This window comes from Schistocerca americana, chromosome 5 (assembly GCF_021461395.2).
Source record: "Schistocerca americana isolate TAMUIC-IGC-003095 chromosome 5, iqSchAmer2.1, whole genome shotgun sequence".
In the NCBI taxonomy this organism is placed as follows: Eukaryota; Metazoa; Arthropoda; class Insecta; order Orthoptera; family Acrididae; genus Schistocerca; species Schistocerca americana.
This window is the reverse complement of record NC_060123.1, coordinates 35,985,253-35,998,113: the sequence shown is the minus strand read 5'-3', so window position 1 is coordinate 35,998,113 and position 12,861 is coordinate 35,985,253.

Sequence of the window (12,861 nt, the reverse complement as noted above, 5' to 3'; positions counted from 1 at the left end):
CAACATTCGAAGAAAAGTATTGACAAGGTACCTTGGTATACACGTTGAGGAATAAATAATATTTAACGAGCACACAGGAATTACGATCGACATGGCAACGAAATTAATGCATAAATTGGTAAGACTGAATTCTATGGTATACAGACTACCTCTGAAGACTATACGCACACATTACAGTACGCTAAGTCTACCGTATGTTTCACGGTGAGTGCATGGTCGCATCTACAGTTCCTTGGGACCTATAGTGAGGAATGGGTAAAGAAGCATGCTGCCCAGGATGTCGGGATCTTTGGCACGATGTCGGCGGAGGCGCTGGGTGTGTGCCCCACTGACATCACTAACTGAACTGTCAAGGACCGCCAGCGTACTGGGTCTGGAGAGACTGACGCAGCAAGGTACTGGAAGTAACAGGAGAAGGTATCACAGAGAAGCACCAATTACGCAGTTGGCGGAATAACACATTGCCAAAAGAATGGGATACAATTGATAAGGGATGTTTGCGCGTCCACTGCTTACTCCCCAGTAACCGGGAATGAATGGTTCAAATGGCTCTGAGCACTATGGGACTTAACTTCTGAGGTCATCAGTCCCCTAGAACTTAGAACTACCTAAACCTAACTAACCTAAGCACATCACACACATCCATTCCCGAGGCAGGATTCGAACCTGCGACCATAGCGGTCGCGCGGTTCCAGACTGTAGCGCCTAGAACCGCTCGGCCACCCCGGCCGGCGGGGAAGGAAAGATGTCGATCCATCGCGCGGAATGGTTCTTTTCCTCATGGGCCATGGCTCATACCCAGCACACCTATACCGTGTTGGTCTAAACAAACAGACACATGCTCATGTGGAGAACATTGATTCCGTGAAGGCATGTGGCATTATGTCGCAACATATGTACACACAGAAGACCAAGCATAGAGTAGGACGTCAATGGACAAATAACATTACAACAGGATACTTGGAGCGTACTGAACAATATGTCTGACGACACTAACTTTATACGAGGCATACAGACACTCAAGAAACACGACAATAAAACACATGGAATGACACAGGCACAAACACGGACACAGAATCAGATGCCAAATCACACACAGACAATGATATACCCATTAAGATCTAGACGTATGATAATATTAAGAATTATAGATTTAAAATAATCATTGTTGTATGGGAGTAAGAACCACTTGTATAACACTTGTATAATGTATAAGAAAGAAAGCTGCAGTTAGTTTTGTTAAACATACAGCACAAACAACACACACAACATATAGAGCTAAGTCTAGTGGCAGCACCACGAACAGCACTATGGCTGCGTGCTACATAAAGCACTCAAAACTTATAACAAGTAGTAATAGTTAATAGACAATAGAAATATAGAAATAATAGAATACACACCTCAACAAACATTATTTGACGCTAGTAAACATAAAAAATACCTAATTTAGATATAGGTTCACGCCTTCTGAGGTCGACAGGTTCATAGTATTGCTGAAGACTAGTTTCCTTCCTGCAGTGTATATGCATTATAATAGTATATTCCCTAAGTGAAATGAAACTGTTACTACCATTAGCAATATAAAACTTTCGACTGGTTTCCTGCAGTGTCTGCTCAGTTGCAGTTTATCATCCCTGGTCTCTTCTACAGTGCGCTAATCTTCCTCGTCCCCCACAATGTTTCCCATCTATTGGTCGCTCCACCTGCCGGTTAGATAATTACTGAAACCTCGGCGTTGGTGTACCAACTTGTTTCTTCTTCTGGCAAAGGTTTCTCTCAGATTTCTCATTAAACTGGCACCCTTTTTCTGCTTAATTTTTGAGATAGTTCTGAAGATCACTCTTCAAAGTTACCTAATATCTGTTTTCCAATACTTCTATTGCCAGTATTTTACATCTATCTTCTTCCGAAAACTTTGCATCAAACGCAGGCTAACGAGAAGTAAACAACTCACACGACGTCTTGTGGTTCTTCCATTTATGTGACGTTGTTTGTCCGAGCCAGACATATTCTCATTTAAGGGAAATTCCTAAGACAGCAACGGCAATAATGTGTAGCTTATGAATGCGTGCACTGAGATGGAGAAACACTGTTAACTCAACCAGTGGGTTGTTAAAGTGTCGGAGAAATTTCTTTTGATGGTGGCGAAGGATGAGGGAGAGGAGGAAATTACCTTGTTCTGTCGTGTCCCAGGTTCTGAAAAAATAGGAGAAGGGAAGGAAAAATGAGAGGACATGACGAACCTCCTCTGAAATTGCAAAGCAAGTTTAAACGTTTGCAGTGTCCATATCTGCAATAATTAAGCAGCAGTAGTTTTAAAGATATATGTCCTCATTCTTCGTACAAAGGTGAAAGCCTAGGGAGGAAAGGATGCGTAAAGTGGAAGGATGTAATTTCTTTTGTGCGTCGCGAAAGCTGTTCTCAGTCCTCGGTCTCCTTTCACGAGATTTGCAAGCTGGCCAGTCTGCCGAAAACTAAACACACACACAGTAAACTTTATACACTACACGACCAGGAGAAATTACCGTCACTTGCAGCAGGCGTTTTCTCCAACGCCGTGTGTCCGAAAACAATCAACATGTATCGAAAATTTGTAAAAGCGAAAAGAGGGAGATGACAATTCCTAATTCTCGAAGGTTCGTTAGTCATCATAATCCATCCAACACACTGTTAGAGATAGTAGCATCGTCTAGATTTTTCCAAACATCTCCATCTGCACTGTCTATCAAAAGAGTGAAGCACCCATAAAGGAGTACGAAAAGAAACTTCAAGAGCTCAGAGAGTCTGGTATGTTCTTTCGGTGATTGTAGTGCTGAGTCGAATTTGCGAAGGACTTGGCGGTACGGAGTCATTTATCATTATGACGTTACACCCCCTCTGGCCTGGATGCATGCAGTGATTCGGTTGGGAGGAATGTCGTACAGTCATTATATCCTCTTCCGAGGCAAGCTGGCCCGTATAGTATTTTAATTGATTTGGGGTGGAATGGACGTCCAATACATGATCTGTCAGGAATAAAAAACTTTGTGTTCTGCCTTACTGCAGGTCGTGTCATGGGGGAAGCCTCGTCAGAAAGGTCCACCGCATGAGCGTCTAGGGAAGTGATTCCAGGGATGGTTTCCCGTTTTTTTCCACTGATGATGATGACACGATAATGAGGACAACACAACACCCAGTCCCTGAGCGGAGAAAATCTCGGACCCAGCCGGGAATCGAACCCGGGCCCCTTGGCATGACAGACCGCTACGCTGATCACTAAACTATCAAGGCGGACCACCACGAATAGAGCTGGGGATCTTGCTGGCCACCAGACTACCTCGTAATCACGTAGACGGCTCATAGAGGCACTTGCCATGTGTAGACGAGCGTTGTCCTGTTGAAAACTGACGCCTTAATATTGTCGTACGACAGGTAATACATGAGGACCGTTGTGCTGTCGTGCCGTTGTACAATAGTGGCCTGAAATCATACCCGATGGCTCCTCACACCCTGACGGAAGGACTAACACCGTTGTGTCTCTCCAAAACGTTGCAAGAATGGAACCTCTCCTCAGCTCCCCGACGCGACGGTGGTCGGCCGGTCGGCCGTGGCCGAGCAGAACCGCAACTCATCGCTGAACAGAATGCGACGCCTTTTATCGGCAGTCAATGTTTGCCGTTCATAGCACCGCTAGAAGCGCAGACCTTTGTGATGTGGTGTTAGCGGCAGCCTATGTGTGAGACGTTAGATTGAAAGGGTACAATGTCACACCGAAACAAATGTACATCCTGTACGAAGGGTAATCGTAAAATTTAAGTTATCACCGCGAAAAAAGAAAGTCCTCCTATGTCCCATTAACACGTATTTCATATTCGGTTCTCCAGTAAATGCATTACATGCAAATGGCTGTAAGCACTATGGGACCTAACGTCTGAGGTCATCAGTCCCCTAGACTTAGAACTGCTTAAACCTAACTAACCTAAGGACATCACACACATCCATTCCCCAGGCAGAATTCGAACCTGCGACCGTAGCAGCGTCGCGGTTCCGGACTGTAGCGCCTAGAACCGCTTTGCCACAGCGGCCTGCTGCATTAGATGGCCAGACGGAGTAGCCGTGCGGTTCTAGGCGCTACAGTCTGGAAACGGGAGACCGTTACGGTCGCAGGTTCGAATCCTGCCACGGACATGGATGTGTGTGATGTCCTTAGGTTAGTTAGGTTTAAGAAGTTCTAAGTTCTAGGGGACTGATGACCTCAGAAGTTGAGTCCCATAGTGCTCAGAGCCATTTGAACCATTTTCTTTTTTCGCGTTAGATGCATTAAATTCATGGAACTATTAGTGTTTTCGCCGCGCCCTCCGAATCGATCGCTGTCTCCGTTCCAGAAGATGTATACATCGGGAGTGTTGTTTGCGTATTCCGCGTATTCTTAGAAATAGTTGTAAGTTATGTTCCGGATGAGTTACTTTATCACAATACAGAAGCACTCGTCTGACAGTCAGTTTTGTATTGCGCGCGCGCATGTGTTTGTGTGTGAATCAGTGTTAGAGAGAGAGAGAGAGAGAGAGAGAGAGAGAAAGAGAGAGAGAGAGAGAGAAGGTACTAAAGAAAAGAAGGGAGACTACAATCAGATACAAGATGAACAGTAGCTGGGAAGGCGAAAGGTACAATTCGGTTTGTTGGGAGAATCTTGGGAAGACCCCATATAGAACACTAGTAAGGCCCATTACTGAGTACTGCTGGAGTGTTCGGCGTCTCTACCACGTCGGAGTAAAGGAGGTAATCGAAGAACGCTGAAGATTAGAAGGGTAGATCACATAACTGATAAGGAGGTATTGAACAGAACTGGGGAGAAGAGAAATTTGCGGCACAACTTGACTAGAAGAAGGGATCGGTTGGCAGGACATGTTCTGAGGCATCAAGCGATCACAAATTTAGGACTGAAGGGCAGCGTGGAGGATAAAAATCGTAGAGGAAGACCAAGAGATGTATACACTAAGAAGATTCAGAAGGATGTAGGTTGCAGTAGGTACTGGGAGATGAAGACGCTTGCACAAGATAGAGTAGCATGGAGAGCTGCATCAGACCAGTCTCTGGCCTGAAGACCACAACCACAACAACAACAACAACAACAACGACAACAATAGGATCCTTTGGTTTTCATCCGCGGCACCCTTACTGCACAGTGGTACATCTAGGATATTCTGCGCCCCGTTTTGTTGTCCTTGATGGCAAGCTGTGTCCAGTAACATGGCCCAAACTCTCCCCAGTCCGTGAATATGGCACTATATCCCTGAGGAAGACATGCAACAACTATATCAATGGAGAGATGGACCAATGGCCGGCCGCTGTGGCCGATCGGTTCTAGGCGCTCCTGTCCGAAACCGCGCTGCTGCTACGGTCGCAGATTCGAATCCTGCCTCGGGCATGGATGTGTGTGATGTACTTAGCTTAGTTAGCTTTAAGTAGTTCTAAGTTCTAGGGGACTGATGACCTCAGATGTTAAGTCCCATAGTGCTCAGAGCCATTTGAACCATTTCTGAATGGATCAAAGCGTTATTTACGTGCTCAGTTTATGAAGCTCTTTTTCTTAAATAAATCATCCAATTTTTCTGAAATATACATCTACCGATTTTCGTCCCGTTGGGTTAATTCCTTCGTGGTGCGTCGTCGTCTTCTCGTTCTTCTTTCCTTTTTTTTCTTACAGTGGATTTTGTAATAAAGACACTTACAAGGTGGTCACTGTGTTTCCCGCAGGCAGTGTGCCGTGTCCGTGACAGTCCATTGTTCTTCAAAAGACTCGCCGCATCCATATAGCTTTCCGCACTGCGGCACTGCCTGTTTTCGCGTGGCGAGATGACACGGCACTCGGCCCATCGCAACGGGGCCCCTCAGCCCGTTCCGCATGCATTCGCATTCCCGTGGACCATCCCACAAAGCCCAGCAGTATGAAAGGAAAATTCTGCGCCCCCGCGTAATAAATGTAAACACGACCATTGTCGGAGATAGGGATCGGCTTAGCTTACAATGGGAGGCGCCGCTGTACAAACACAGATAGCAGCCGCAAAGTGGATTAAGAGGGCGACACACGCAGAGGGCGGGCCCGTGCGACGGCCGCTGTGGCGCTTGCGGACTTCAAAATGCGGCTTCCCTGCTTCACTCCTAGCGCACGATGAATGCGTCTGTTGTCTGAAATACCTACAAAACGAATAAAATTTTATTTTTTTAGATATCTTCAGGTAGTATACAAAAGATTGTGCCGAATAATACTGTGTGACTGGGGATAACCACAAAGACGATCCTACAGGGTCCAATTTTGTATCCATTTCTATTATATATGTAAATGACCTATTTAACATTCAACAAGCAAAATTGATACTTTTTGCAGACAATACTAGAGTTATAAGAAATCCTGTCAGAGAGAAAGCAACATAAGAGTTGGTAAATGATGTTTTTCAAAGTACTATTGTTTCTCTGAAAATTGTCTCTCCCTAAATTTTGGAAAGAATATAGTACATACAGTTATCTGCAACACACACTCATTCCAGCAATTGACGTATCACTTGAGTATGAGTCAGTAATAAGGATAGAATGCTCCAACTTGTTGAATGCTCGTACTGATGAAAACATGAACTGGAAGAAGCATAGTACTTAGCTTTCCAAACATAATTAGTTACATTTGCTCTTCGTGTAACTGCTGACACACTCTGCCTACTTCCGCTCAATTATGTCTTACGGAATAATTTCTCTGGGGTAACTTAACACTTAGGAAGAAAATACTGATTTAGCAAAGCAAGCAGTAAGAATAACGCGTGGTGTGCTCCCACGGATGTCGTGTAGGGATCTTTTGAAGGAACTAGGCATTTTAATTGCACCGCTACAATACATATTCCCACATGAATAATCCCATATAATTTGAGAACAACATTGGTTTCAATACCTACAACACTAGAGGGGAAAAAATGACCTTTGTTGCCCACTGTTAAAGAGCTTTCAGTGACTGAGAAAGATGTTAGCTATGCATCAACAACATTTTTTTATTCGTTTTCCCAATAATGTAAAGTGTCTGACACGTAGCGTAGCAAGTTTGGAATCTAATTTAAAATTATTTCACCTGGACAACTCCTTGTATTGCACTGACGTTTTCTGCTTAAAAACATGTAGCCACTAAAACTGCGTGAGTAGGACTAAAACTAATAATGTGTTTACTAAAGTTAACACTAAAAATGGTTCAAATGACTCTGAGCACTATGGGACTTAACATCTGAGGTCATCAGTCCCCTAGAACTTAGAACTACTTAAACCTAACTAAGCTAAGGACAGCACACACATCCATGCCCGAGGCAGGATTCGAACCTGCGACCGTAGCAGCAGTGCGGTTCCGGACTGAAGCGCCTAGAACCGAAAGTTAACACTAATCATTTATACATATCTTGTAAACTGACTCGTTCCACATCACTTCAATAAAACAATCGTTCAAATGATCTGTGTAGCATTAACTAAAAGACTGTAACCAAACTATCGGTGTCTTAGCATAAGCTGAGAAGAATAACTTTTTGTCATATCTTCGTAGTTTCAGTGGGTGTAAAACATGCTAAACTACATCACAGACTCGAAAGAACAAAGTTCAGGTAATCATTTACATTAAATTTTCAATTAGGTAATCTACCCCTTATGACAGGCTGCGGAAAGGACTGTGAGGCTAACTTCAGTGTCAGTATCTTTGGCACTTTTTATACAAAAGTCTTCAAATTTACTTTCATATCTAAATTACATGATAGTTAAATCGTCACTCCAACTGCTAACAGGCGTTGATATACATCATTGGGGACATGTTGAAAATGTGTGCCCCGACCGGGACTCGAACTCTGGATCTCCTGCTTACATCGCAGACACTCCATCCATCTGCCCTCGGTTGCTCCCCAATGATGTACATCAACTCCTGTTTGCAGCTAGGGTGACGATTTAACTATCAATTCATTCCAGAGAAGCTGCACGATCATCAGTTTTATCTGTTCTTTCGGGAACAGTTACTAGTTTCATATATAGTCATATCTAAATATATTTAGATGCAATATGAGTTCGTCGTGTGCTTCAGCCTATCTGCCGTCAGCCTTCACTCTGTTCCACCGCAAGCGCGATCATTTCTGTAATTAATATGTTTTTGTACGTTTGGAAGTTATCAGCCATAAGGAAGATTTTGGTGGTATAAACTATGAACAGCATTGTGAGTTGTGAAACGGTGTTGCAGAGTACTGCTAGCGTGTGCAGATGCCGTCGCCTGCGGAATCCAGCGGACCGAGATCTGCCGTGTGGTGCTCCACCACAGCTGTTCGCAACTTGCACTTTCACCTCTGGGCCCTTCACACATTGTGTACCCAACACTTTGCAGGCAGCAGCCACAGCAACATCAACAACCGTTAACAAAATGCCAAGGTCGCCACTAGGTCCCAACCCGGTACAAATAAAGTCAAGATAAGACTGGATTTTATTACGATAAGCAAGCCCCACTCACATTTGCTTTACGGAAGAACAAGTTAAATCCTACAGTAGTCATTTACGCTAAAATTGCTACGTCATAAACTGATCCTCTAAGGGACAGGTAATTGATACACATCTCACTACTCGCTACTCATACCTGCTGATGACAAAAGTCTGGAGTGTATACTAGTGACGAAGACCAGCGAACAAGTTTTACCTGCCGTATCGTCTGCAAACTGCCTCGCACAACGAGCGCATGTATCAATCAGTATGCAAACCAGTACTTACCTCCTGGCTACTATAGCTTTAAATATAATTTTTATATTATTCGCCCGCATTGAAGAGTAATTAATTTAACCAATTGACTCGGTGGGGGACACATTCTCTTTGACCATATGCCTTTAATATTTTATTTGTTATTTGTAGTAAATAGGACGTACGTAGTTCGATTCCAGGCAGGTCCCAGATTTAGGTGCACTAGGCAGGAAGCAACGTAGCCAGCTCGAGTCCGGAAGCCAGCAATTCTCCCTGTCGCATACCTCCATTATTTTGCAAGAGGCTGCTGTGACACACTGTCCGTTACAAAATGTAACCTGAACTTTTCAAAGAAATGTGTGGCACCTAATTTCTGCAATTATGTTAATATAACAATAATTTCTGAAATGTCACATTTTTCAGAACCCTTTTCGGAAGATCTGGAAGAGTACAGTCAAATTTCCTGATCATTTACTTGTTTTCATTGGCAGAAAATGGCTCTTGAAATTCCATATGCAGTTGTTTGAGTCAGGCACTTAAGCATAATGACAAGTCTTATAAAATGAATCTTCATCCAGTCATAGAATTAACTGTGATCACAGCACGATAAACGAGAGAAATATCCCTGATACTCAGTATTTCGATAAATGCCCTACCTTTGTTGGATGACCCTGCGATCTATACTACGTGAGGTTCAACACAGATTGTGTGAGGCAACTACGGCCACGCAGGGCTTTTTCGTATGAAATCTCGATTGCGGCGCCGACAGGTATGCTCCTCGGTTTCCTCTGTGTGTAACCACTCGAGCAGAGGTTTCTAAATAAATTTAGCGGCACACTCCACGTTTTGCTTGAAATAAAGAAACCCTCTGGAATTAAAATTTTTCCGAGACCATAATTTTCATAGATTCCATGGTGAGATTACATAAGAAATTCGACGTCCTCACCTTATGTCATAGGCGCTACATTTTTGTTACTTCGCCAGTTTTCTCTAGGATCACCCCGTCATGGAGAAGCTCTATCAAAACATGTGCAAAAATGAAGAAAGAAGAACCTGTCTTATATGTTTTATCGACATGAAGGTCTTTAGAGAAGGAGGGCTAGATCGTACGGACAAATCACAGGCAGTAAATCGACCGTTCTGATACTGAAGGAATCATTCAAGAACTGACGTGGAGTGGTTCAGAAAAACCTCGGAGAACCTAAGTCAGTATTCATAGCATCTGAAGAGGGAAACTGAACACAAATGTTTGAAGCTACGTTGTTCTCACATTCACATCAGACTGCTGTGTGATTTGGCTGTGAAGACAGTGCGATGCTAGAACGAGATTTTCACTCTGCAGCGGAGTGTGTGCTGATATGAAACTCCCTGGCAGATTAAAACTGTGTGCCGAACCGACACTCGAACTCAGGACCTTTGCCTTTCGCGGGCAAGTGCTCTAGCAACTGAGCTACCCAATCACGACTCACGACCCGCCCTCACAGCTTCAATCCTGCCAGTACCTCGTCTCCTACCCTCCAAACTTCACAGAAGCTCTTCCACAATATCCTTTCTTCCAGGAGTGCCAGTTCTGCAAGGTTCGCACAAGAGCTTCTGTGAAGTTTGGAAGGTTGGAGACGAGGTACTGGCAGGATTGAAGTTGTGAGGGCGGGTCGTAAGTCGTGCTTGGGTAGCTCTGTTGGTTCAGCACTTGCCCGCGAAAGGCAAAGGTCCCGAGTTCGAGTCTCGGACCAGCACACAGTTTTAATCTACCAGGAAGTTTCAGTGCGAAGCTGTGCGGCAACCACACTTATCACTGCTGGACACACTGCTTATTCTTCGTAGCCAACAGATAGCCTTGAAGTGCAGATCGTGCCAAAATAATCTGAGGTTGTTCCACGCGTAGGGCATTTAAAATACAGTTTGGAAAACTGTAACGGCTTGTTTAAAGCCCTTTCCACTATCACTCTGAAGGGTGGAGTTGTGGGGAGGGGGGAGGGAGATGAATTCTCTCTCTCTAAATTACGAGGCAGTGGCACTAGTGTAGGGGTCAGGTACATGATGCATGCGATAGCGGTTAAAATGGGTTGCTTGCATGACAGGATGTAGTGCAGTTTCGCCCTCAGCATGTGTGTGCAGTGGTGATGGTGGTCGAATGGTGGCCTTTCAGATAAGCGTTCTGTTTGAGAAAGTCTTTTATTCATAACAGTACGAGGCAGTCGTTGACCTGTTGGACATAAGCGAGCACGTGTGCAGAAGCGTGCCAGAATCCACAGTTGTCCACCAGGGGGGCAATGCGTGGTACTACGGCGGCCGGCAGGGTCGCATTGCGATCAGCAGAGCGCTGGTGCAAGGTAGCAGCGGCCACTGGCGACGGGCAGCGGGAAGCAGCCTCTGCTGCTGAGATGCCTTTGTAACTCGGCCGAAAACACACCAGAGTAAGCAAACTGCGGCCTCTGGCACGGCTGATGCCGAGGCGTGTACACGCTCTGAACAATGAAAAGTAACGACGTATTCACAGGTTATAGGTGGTTGGGCAACTACGAGGCGTAGACTGGAACCCACCACCCTCCGGGAAGCCATCCGTCAGCAGATGGTAGCCACTTGGCAGCTGACTTGATGGTGTTAAAGTGCCCAAGTACACTGCATTAAGATTCAACTCCGGTAGAGACCTGCAGCTGCTGGCGGTAAAGTCTGACAGCGCAGTTGGTTGCTTCAGCCCAGACTTCAGACTGACTTCTCATGACTAGAGGCTGGTGTCTACTGAATAACTCTTCATACAGTGCACATCTGAACACACTGAGACTGAGCGTCTAAATTAGGTGTTATTTATGACCCAAGCTGGCTAGCGTTTCTCAGACAGTGGCAATGCAGACCTGCTAGGCACAACACGCTGGGGTAACCAGACGTCATCATTTTGAAACTGTGATTTCATTTTCCCTGGTTTTCCAGTCTGGTAAGTTCCTCCAGAATATCTGGCGAAGCTGTATCACAGCTTACACTTTCAGAGACAACAGCTGGTTCAAATGGTTCAAATGGCTCTGAGCACTATGGGACTCAACTGCTGAGGTCATTAGTCTCCTAGAACTTAGAACTAGTTAAACCTAACTAACCTAAGGACATCACAAACATCCATGCCCGAGGCAGGATTCGAACCTGCGACCGTAGCGGTCTTGCGGTTCCAGACTGCAGCGCCTTTAACCGCACGGCCACTTCGGCCGGCAGACAACAGCTGGCTCCTCCTGCATTTTCAGCGTAGTGAATAATTGTTCTTACGTACAGAATATGTCCTCTTGTGCCATGGCACCTAGCCATCAAGTTGAAATGTGCTTCCTCCGGCCTGCCTCGGTGGCCGAGCGGTTCTGGGCGCTTCAGTCCGGAACCGCGCGACTGCTACGGTTGCGGGTTCGAATCCTGCCTCGGGCATGGATGTGTGTGATGTCCTTAGGTCAGTTAGGTTTAAGTAGTTCTAAGTTCTAGGGGACTGATGACCTCAGAAGTTGAGTCCCATAGTGCTCAGAGCCATTTGAGACATTTTTTTTTTTTGTTTCCTTCCACCTAATGTTGTCCTACTGAATCGACGCAGGAGCAGTTCGTTGCACTGGACGAAGGACACTACCTACCTGCAGACTAAGGAGGACAAAAAATGGAGGACAAAAAATCTAATTTTTTAAATACTGTAAGGAAAAAATGAACCGTTTCAAGAATTATGTAAACCCCTTTGATGTAGAGAAGCTAATATTTTGTGTTGCTCAATGGATCAGTGCAGTTCATTCGACTGGACGCCTCTTCGACGATCTGTGTGTCCCTTATCTACCTCAGTTATCAAACCAGGGAAAGTGGATCTACAGTGTAGCATGGAAGACTGACCACATGTCGTTCCTAGTGACTCCGTAAAGGCTAGTTTCCTTGGTCCAACTGGGATTCGATCCCGCGACTTTTCGGTTTCTAGGTACACACTATAATGAAACTTCCTGGCAGATTAAAAGTGTGTGCCGGACCGAGACTAGAACTCGGGACCTTTGCCCTTCGCGGGCAAGTGCTCTACCAACTGAGCTACCCAAGCACGACTCACGCCCCGTCCTCACAGCTGTACTTCTGCCAGTATCTCGTCTCCTACCTTCCAAACATCACAGAACCTTTTCTGCAAACCTTGTAGAACTAGCA